General features: G+C 40.5%; 1 pseudogene; it reads right to left on the minus strand.

Annotated features, from left to right (window-relative positions):
* Positions 1-1,221: 1,221 nt before the first annotated feature.
* On the minus strand, positions 1,222-9,500 carry LOC129339490 (vomeronasal type-2 receptor 26-like; annotated as a pseudogene).
* Positions 9,501-9,917: the final 417 nt, after the last annotated feature.

Below are 9,917 nucleotides of genomic sequence, written 5' to 3' on the forward strand. Positions count from 1 at the left end.
TTTGAATCCTTCACAATTCATTGTTCTTCCTAACATCAATGAATTTGCTTATTCTTTATACCATAAAAATACCACACACACCACACCAAAGTGTACTATGGTCTTTTAAGAGAACTATTATCCCACCTAATAATTATCCATCATCTATTTTTACCCACTATCCATAACAACTATTTGTTTTGGATTCATTTTCAATTTCTTTACATCCTTCATCCTTTAACTGAATCAAGAGTGGTTCAGAAAGAAACTATGAGCCAACCTACAAATGATGAATGACAATTGAACAGCAAGTGAACAGACTTATGTGTATTCCTCCCTATTCACTACATGATCAAGTGGAGTGCAAGTGAACAGGGAGGAATACACGTGAGTCTAGTGTTTCAGGAGTCTGGCAGAAAATCTGTACCGGGCACCAGACAAATAGCCCACCTTCCTTGTTAGATGGAGTATTTAGTGGGACCACAAAGCAGTGAGTAGGAATCCACTGATTTCCTAATAACCATATGAAACTACTTAAGTCCTCTCACCATGTATAATAGACTAACTACATTACTGATGCTAAAAATGTTGAATAAGAATATATATATTTAAATTCATAAGGCTTTACTTCTCCAACATTAGTATCTTCTTTAAACAAATAATAATTTCTTATTTAGCTTAAGCATTGCTCCCATGAAGGACTGCACCTTACTGTCCATCATAGTAGTTAAAGGGTAATTTGTTTCAGCCTCTCTTAAACATAAGAATATTAATGATTTATAATTAATCATCGATCCTGAGCAAATGAGAACTGTGGCTAGGGCTGGATGCTCAGATGGATAGAAACTGGATGCTGCTATTTTGGGGGACCACCTTCTACCAATGAGGCATTAAAAAAAGAGGTATTTTCTCAACCTTAAAAAAACTTATGCCTGGGTTGGAAGGTTCTTTGGGTGATGGCAATTGTAAATAGGGCTCTCTGTGACCCCTGGAGTCAGTTCCACTGGGCTAGAGGGAAGCATGTGGGAAATCATAGGTGGGATGAATCAGAGCTCCAAGTAGACTCCACTTATCATATTGCACTGATTGGGAAGCTGATGAGAGGGAAAGTCCCAGAATCATGTACAAAAAACTATCTTTAATTTCCTGTAGAAAGCAAATTACTCTTGTTTTCTCTGTGTTTTACCCCTTATTAATCTTTTCCTCTTGTTTAATTCAGGTCTCAACAAAATTATATAGCATTTAGGGAAAAAAATTAAACTCAACAGCCCAGCACTGGAAGCTAAGATAGAGAAAACTTCCACAGCGACCATGTATTTTCCCTTTGTGCTCAAGTAGGTCGGAACAAAGGATATCCAAACACTACAAAAGACCAACATGCTGAAAGTGATGAATTTGGCTTCATTGAACGTATCAGGTAGTTTTCGGGCAAAGAAAGCCACAGTGAAGCTCAGAAGGGCCAAGAATCCCATGTAACCCAAGACACAGTAAAACAGAGTCACAGACCCTTCATTACATTCTAGGACAATTTCTTCAGTCTCTGAATACATGTCAATATCTGGAAATGGAGAAGACGTTGCTAACCAGACAGCACAAATGCCTGCTTGAACAAAGGAACAGGAAAGAACAATACAGGTGGTCAGTCTTTTCCTCACCCATTTCCACTTGCCAGATCCTGGCTTGGTGGCCATGAAAGCCAGAACCACAGTCATGGTTTTGGCCAGCACGCAAGAAATAGCCACTGAAAAGATGATGCCAAAAACAGTTTGGCGGAGGAGGCAGGTCACCAATTCAGGCTGGCCAATGAACAGGAAAGCACAAAGGAAGCAGAGTAGGAGAGAGACAAGAAGAGTATAGGTGAGGCTCTGGTTGTTGGCTTTGACGATGGGAGTGTTGTGATATTTCTTAAATGTACTTAGCATCAGAACAGTGATCAAAGAGAGTGAAAGAGCAAAAAAGGCTAAACTCATCCCCAAAGGTTCTTCATAAGAAAGAAAGCTGATGTTCTTGGGAATACATGAATCCTTCTTTTTGTTTGGATACTTTTCTTCCGAACACTTCAAGCAATCATTGAGGTCTGAAAACAAAAAGATGTTGTTATTTGTAGTGGTGCAATACCTTATAAAAAATCAAACTAATATTTGTTTGCTGTTCTTCATGCACATGAAAAGATTTTTTTATCCATAAAACTGAAAGATCCTCTGAAATGTGGCAGAGATGTGAGGATGGGAATAATAATTTATTACTGATTTTTCTTCACGGTGTTATGGTCTGATCAAGTTAAAGCTTTGTGGACTAAAGGAGCAACTGCAAAGAAAATTGAGACTGAAGTGCCCTGCTAAATCATATCTAGTGATCCATCCTATTTGAGGAAGAAGTCCACATTTGCCATGCTAGTTCAAGATTCTAATCAGCTTTCCAAGAAATACCCAATTAGCAGCTCCTTAATCGGGTCAGTGGAAATGTCCACCTTTATGTCTTCAGGATACTGAATATATTCTCTGAATCATTCATTCATTCAGCTTATATAATGCCTCTCCGCCATGCCTGGTGCTTGAGGCAGTTTATAATTTACATGTAAAATACAAACATTAAAATAAATAATACTATACTAAAAAGAAATACAGACATTAAAAACCAATAACACAGTAAAATACAAACATTAAAACCCATAGTAGAATACAAACATTAAAACCCATACATCTAAAAGAACAGTGCCATCCCTTAACCTTATTCATGCCCGTTGTTTATAATAAATAAATCAGATGGAGTCAAGCCAATACACATATTTGAGTCAGCCTCCAAATGCCAGATGAAACAGTTCTGCTTTGCAGGCCCTTTGAAATTTCACCAAATCCTGGAGGGATTGCAGAGAGAGGGAGCCACAACCTTAAAAGCCCTCCCTCTGGTTGAAGAGAGTCAGCCCTAGGGATAGGGATGGAGAGCAGGCGTGAGGATATATCTGGAGAGGCGATCCCATAGGTATGAGTATCCCAAAACATTAAGGGCTTTTTTCCTCTTTCCCTGAAATCCCATCTGTACTACAGCCTCCGAGTCTTAGAGCTTTTGTCCATACAGATCCCACAATCCTCAGCACCCCCTGTTTGGATTGTCACTCAGGGCCAAGCTACACATGACAAATGACACTTGAATGGCAAGTGTATTTCTCCCTGTTCACTTGCCCTCCACTCAATCCACTTCCTGTTCAAGTGTCATTCGTCATGTGTAGCTTGGCCCTCAGACCCTTCTCTCCTTTTCCTTCCCCTTTTCAACAGTAGAAAAGCTGACGGGACTTTACCCCATGGTAAACTTCTGAGGATCATGTTATTCCTATGAATATTGAATTCTTGTGAGATTTATGAACTAGGTTTTATTTCATACAGAGCAACAATAAATAAGTATATTTCTTACCCTTCTGATCTGAGATCTTCCCTTCTGGACACCGGATGCAATCGTAACAACAAAAAGGTTTCCCCTCCTTCACTTGCTTTCTATAGCCAGTCTGGCAACTCACACTACATACAGAAATGGGTTGTGTCTAATGAGCAAATGAAAGGTTAGAGAGATTGTCTCAAGATTAGGTAGTTCTTCCATATATTCATTTGTGAAGGACCCACTTATGCATTGGTTCCTAGTAATCTGTTTTTGTTGCCATACAGTTGCAACAACCTCATAGAGGGATTTTTTGAGGCAAGATATGAAAAGAGATGTTTTATCATTGGGCCAAGCTACAAGTGACGAATGACACTTGAAAGGCAAGTGGATCGAGTGGAGAGCAAGTGGAGGGAGGGCAAGTGAACAGGGAGGAATACACTTGCAGTTTAAGTGTCATTCGTCACTTGTAGTTTGGTCCTATATAGTCTGCCTCTGTGTAGCAACCCAAGTTACTTGGTGGTCTCCTATACAATACTAATCTGAGAGCAGAACCACAAGTGACAAAAGGCACAGATTGGACACTTGTCTGCTTCCCTCAAGTTTTGATGGGAAAGGTAGGCAGCTTGGCGGAATGTTGGACAAGTGACAGTTGAAAAGTCCATTGGACAGCAGTCAGAGAGTGAAGCTGCGAAACCAGGATGCCTACATTTCCCATCAAAACTTGAGGGAAGCAGACAAGTGTCCAATCTGTGCCTTTTGTCACTTGTGGTTCTGCTCTGACCCTGCTTAAGCTTCCAAGATATAATGAGATAGGGCTAGCAGTCAGTTTTCCTGCTATTCTACCACAGTAATATTTGAAATACTGGAATTATGTAGACTGAGCTAACTAATAATGCATTATTTATTCATTATTCCTAATAAGCCATAATTTAATTATTCATAATATGGAGATAATTAAAAATGTGTACATGATGCAGGACAAATCTTTGAATCCTCATTTATTATGTTACTTCAAACATTAACATTACCCAGAGTTTCTACTTAAGTGTAACTGGGGAACAAAGTACTTTTTCATACATTCATTCTGTACAGCCAAAATATCTGACATGCTGGGACAATTTTGGTTGCCCCAATTAAAAATAATTATAACTAATTATTAAATATTCAAAAGAGTTAATTATTTAACTATTCCAAATAATAATGAAAGGATTAAAATACACACATGTTCCCATCAAAAAGTTTGCAACCTCAGTTGCTACATCATTTCAAACTAAATCAAACCAAACTTAATTCTTATAATGGCATGCTACTGTTCTGTAGTTTCCCACTAATGCCCAGTGAAATATTTTTTGCACAGCAGAAGTGAAATTATATGAGCATTTGGACTGAATCTCACTCCTCCTCATTGCTGTAGACTCGGTTCCATATGGCTTTTGTTCATGCAGGTCCCATGAAGCCCATAGACATAGGCATGGACCAGGAAAATGGCAGTCCATTTGGTCCATGGTCTGTTGCATTTCACAGACCTTAAACCACAAACTTTTACAGACCTCCCCCAGTTCATGGACCAGTTCATTGGTGCATATACTGTCACTTCCGGGGGCCCTAGTCAGAGATGCCAAACTCACAAGTAGTCTTCAGCAGGCTCTTCTCCAGCCACCCTCCAACTTTGGTGAAGACTGAATTTCAGATGTCCAAGTTATAGACGTGGTTCCCCCCAGGAAACTTCCATTAGATATAATAGGAGCCACAAATGTCAATTGGCTCCATTGAGATAAATTGCAGCACCAAAAAGTTGCAATGAAAACATTGAAGGAAGTTAGAGAATCTTCTTCTGAGAACAGAAAATGCTCTGCAGAGGCGCTGTTATCTGTTATTTCTATACAAGCTTAGATGCACTGCTCTGCTCTGGGCCTAAGATTGCTAGCCTCCAGGTGGTGGCTGGAGATCTCTCTGAACTGTTCTCCAGGCCACAGAGATGGGTTCATCTGGAGAAAATGACTGCTTTGGAGGGAGGTGTCTATGGCATTATACCCTGCTGTCGTTCCTCCCCTCTCCAAACTCTGCCTTCTTCAGGCTCCACCCCCAAATTCTCCTGGAATTTCCCAACCTGGAGCTGGCAACCCTATGACTGGGCCTGGAATAAAGCCCCCCCCCCGAGTGGAATGACAGTCCTTGGGAGCAGCTAAACTGCTCTGGGGCTGGAATGACAGCCACCAGAGTGGAATGACGGTCTCTGAGAACAGATCAAAGGGAGTGGGTAAAAGTCAGATCCCGATGCTTTTAAACAGATCCTCAGGAATTCATATGATTTTTCTATTGAAGCAAAACAAAAAGACCATCATATTGTAGATCATGTCCTAGTCTACAGACAGTACCAAAACAATCACAACCCATTTATCTGTGGCACCGCCACGGCACAAAAACATGATTCAAATGCATGGATACCCATAGATCCTCTTGATTTTTCACATGGGGCCACACAATTCCATATTATATCTATTGCAACAAATTGCACCCCAAAAAAATGCACTCACCGCTTTGTTGCACCGCCACAGTGTATGCTTCAAAACCATGAATCCTCATGGTCTAGTGGTGAGGAATTCCCAAAGGAGGGGGGGATTCAGATCCTCCTGAAATGAACCCAGCTATGGACGAGACCCTCTGCTGGGATGCAGCCAGAGGGCAGCAGGCACTGGTGGACTAGGGGATGGGAGGACCCATGGGAAAGGAGATTAAAATTCCCCTTGTAGGGAGGGTGCATTTGCATTTGGCACAGATAGGGGGTGGTTCAGAGCCCTGACCCACCCAGGCAACTTCCCAGCTGAGACAAGTGCTCTAAATAATAATGATACTATTAGTGTTAAGCAAAAGCTTCAAATACCTCCCTCTGTGACTGAAAAATATACCCTGCAGTTTCTCCAGGTCTTACTGCCTGCTGTAAGATTTGCCTGAGAGGTGGGGGTGGGGAATTTACTCCTTCTGCTCTCATAGAGAAGAACACGAGCTCTCTGGTTGACAGCCAGAGAAGATCTGCAGACATCCCCTTCGTTGCCTAGGGAATTGATTGATTGGAGCCAGGTAGTTTGTTTTCACGGACCACTGGACAGGCCAAGAAGTCATTGCATCCATGAAAAAGTGTTCCCATGACCCACCCATTCACGAATGTTGAACTGGGCCAGTCTGTGTAGAATTTTGCTCCATATTTTGGTCCGTGCCCACCCCTATTTCTGGGTGCTCAAAGAGGGCCTGTCCCTCCCTTTTCACCAGCAAAAAAGCTGATTGAACCGAACTCTAGGTTAGCAATTCTAGGATGCAATTCTAATCACAACTAAAAGACCATTCAGACTCTGGACCATGATACTCTACCTGGTTAAACCAGTCTGGCCATGTTATGTCTTCATCATTGATGGAGAATGCTTGTTTTGAAGGAAATTGGGGATCCTGGAAATCCATCCTGCCAACTTTCACTCTGTGAAAGGAGTGGTTTGAGGAAATAACCCAGTTCACTATATCAAATCCAGCTATTAACTCCCCATTCTCGCTTAATGAAATTTTGTCCCCAGCACTGTTGTTGAATTCAACACTTCTGAGGAAGTAATGGAGCTAGGCAGGAAAGAAGATTTTATAATGGCAGCAACCAGGCCTATTAGGTTAGATCTTTTAGAATGACAAAATGAACATGGAAATAAATTTCAACATATTTCAGACACAGCTGTGTATTAATCAGAGCTCTGTTCCCATTTGCCTAACATTTCCAAACTCATAGTCAATTCCATCTGGGGAAAATCTCTTAATACACATAAAAACAGAATACTCATATGGGAAATGAACAAAATAAATGTAAGTCCAAAAGGATAAAATAATTTTCTAAAATATTTGACATGTCCACAAATTATTAAGAACTGTTTCAATTCTTCAGAATTGTAAATATTATTTTAAAAATGACAACCATTTTATGGCATGTTCACAACTTGGCCAACTCTATGTTTCCTTTTCACTAAACTATACAATAGCAGCCCTTTAATGACGACATCTGCCCCCTTAGTCACATGAAATGATGTAGAAGTAAAGTGTTGTCATGAACTTCCACAAGCAACCCATTTAATTATGATAACAACAGCAGCCAAATTTGACTTGAGCAAATGATAGAAAATGTATGACAATTTATAACCCTGAAATTGCAGTAGAGGACACTGTGTGAATTTGGATAGGAAAGCAAGAACTCCCTTTCCAATCACTTCCAATCACTGCAACAGCTAGTTTAATGGTTCTATTTAAACAAATACACAGTGAAATCCTAAATAGCATTACTTCGGTCTAAGCCCACTGAAATCAATTTAGGATTTCACTGACAGTAAAAGGTTTTCAGAGTGTATCATCGTCTGTATAAATTCTTTCTTGTGTCTTCTTGAGCCAGGGCAATCCCTATTATTCAACAGTAGCAGAAGCCATGACTGGAAATGTGGCACTGATGTTTATCCAAATGGAAAGGGCACATTGGCGAAATTTAAACACAGGCATTGCCTTTCTTCTTCAGACATTTGCCAGATGCTGCTAACCCATCCTCAGGGTTGCCAATGTCTCAGGTGGGGGGGCTTGAGATTTTCCAAAATTACAACTGATCTCCAGACTACAGAGCTCTATTTTCTTGGAGGAAAGGGCAGCTTTGGAAGGTGGACTCTACAGAATCACTTCCCTTCCATGTTTCTTTCCAAACACTGCTATAAAATCTCCAAGAATTTCTCAACCCAGACCTGGCACCCCTCTCCACTCATTATGCTCACAGGAACAGCAAGGGATTGTCTGATTGACTTTTAGGGGCCAAGCAAGAGTTTAAAAAACAGCTCTGCTGAGAAGCATCAAAAACTCTTAATTGCCAGATTAACTTGCCCACCATATATATATGGTGGCAATGCTGGTCATGTTCAGTGCCAGGGCAGAGTTCCACAAAGTGCTCCTACCTAACCAAATGATGACAGTGCAGATCAACCAGTTAATATAACCTAGTTTAATCCATAGGTTGGTGTCTCCTATCCTCAGTGGGCAGTGATGGTATAATGTAGATATTTTATTATATCATGTGTATAAAATGTTTCATTCTGCATAGCTGAGTGTATATAAGTGTGTTTAACCCAGGGAACCTTTAAAATGTGTGCTTTTACTTAATATGTATATAATGAGAATGCAAGACTTCCATTGTACATTGAATGAATCAATCCACAATGAAGCGAACATGTCGTATCTCATCCATGATTTCAAGCACCTGCATCGGGCCCCACTCTTCATCTAAGCAGCAGCTCTTTAACCCACAATCTAAATTTCATCCCTCAAACTATCTCCCCAAATACCAAAGTAATCAAACTTCAGCAGTCTGCACAGACTCACTGGCAATTTAGATAGGACAGTATTGTCTGCATAAAGTAAAAGTGGGACTTGACAGGTAGATAGAGCAAGGGCATGGGAATTCACTGATGCCAAAGGCCCTGCAAGACCATAAATATAAAGATGGATTAAGAGGGGAGCCAACAGACAACTCTGCTTCACTCTCCTGGAGAAAGGGATGTCCTTCATTTGTTGCCCCCAAGGTCACAGTGAATGAGAACACTGAGATTATTATATCATTGCTGGATTAAATGCAAGAGTCTGGGACTGATGGACAATACATAACTTTTGGCTTACCAACTTTGATATATGAATGGAAGCAGCAGAATGATTCCATATCATGCTTTCAGGTGACAAAAGAATGAGAAATCATCTTTTCCAATCCAGAGAGAGCAAGAGAGGATGTCACATGTATTAGCAATACTACAACAATACTACAACATAGCACATTGCATATAATAGCAAGTTCATACACCACAAGGAAGATAACTGAGACTGTAAGTTTTAAATATCATCTGAACAAAAAGAAGAACATAAGTAAAAGAATCTTGATTGTTTACTATGCAAACACAAATTTCTATTTTATGTCTAAAAAATTGGCGCTCTCCTGAATTTGCATCCAAAGCCCTTACCTGCCATTGGTTTTGATCCCGAAGATTCACACTGTTTAGCATTGTTCTGTGCTTTGCTTGGTGCATGGAATGCACAGCATGGGCCACAGCATAGACAGCATTGTAAATGCTGTAGCTTTGGCCAGTCATGCTCATTTCAAAAAAACACCCAGGAAGACTCTGCAATGTCTCATGCCCTGTGCAAATATCCTCCTCCCTATCAGCCTGAACTTGGTCTGGGAATACACAATTAAAGGCATTTTGCCAGAAGTTCCGGATAAAACCATCTCCTTTTGTGTTTGAAGGGTTTCTCTTCTCCACAAATTTCTGAAATCCTGGAAGATGGCTCGAATGGATGGTGAAGGTCAGTGCTCCATGGATCATGTCTGTATCCCAATTCCTTTGATAACTGTAAGAAGTGAAATCCATCTGGGCTGTCAGTATCCACACTTTACCTTTTGTTTGCCAGGGAATAGTTTGTCCGTCTGATAAATACCACAACCATCTCAGATCATTGACAGAGTAAGAGTGCCCAAATACCACAAATACTTGGGTTTTGCTGTTCAT

This window comes from Eublepharis macularius, chromosome 12 (assembly GCF_028583425.1).
Source record: "Eublepharis macularius isolate TG4126 chromosome 12, MPM_Emac_v1.0, whole genome shotgun sequence".
Taxonomy (NCBI): Eukaryota; Metazoa; Chordata; class Lepidosauria; order Squamata; family Eublepharidae; genus Eublepharis; species Eublepharis macularius.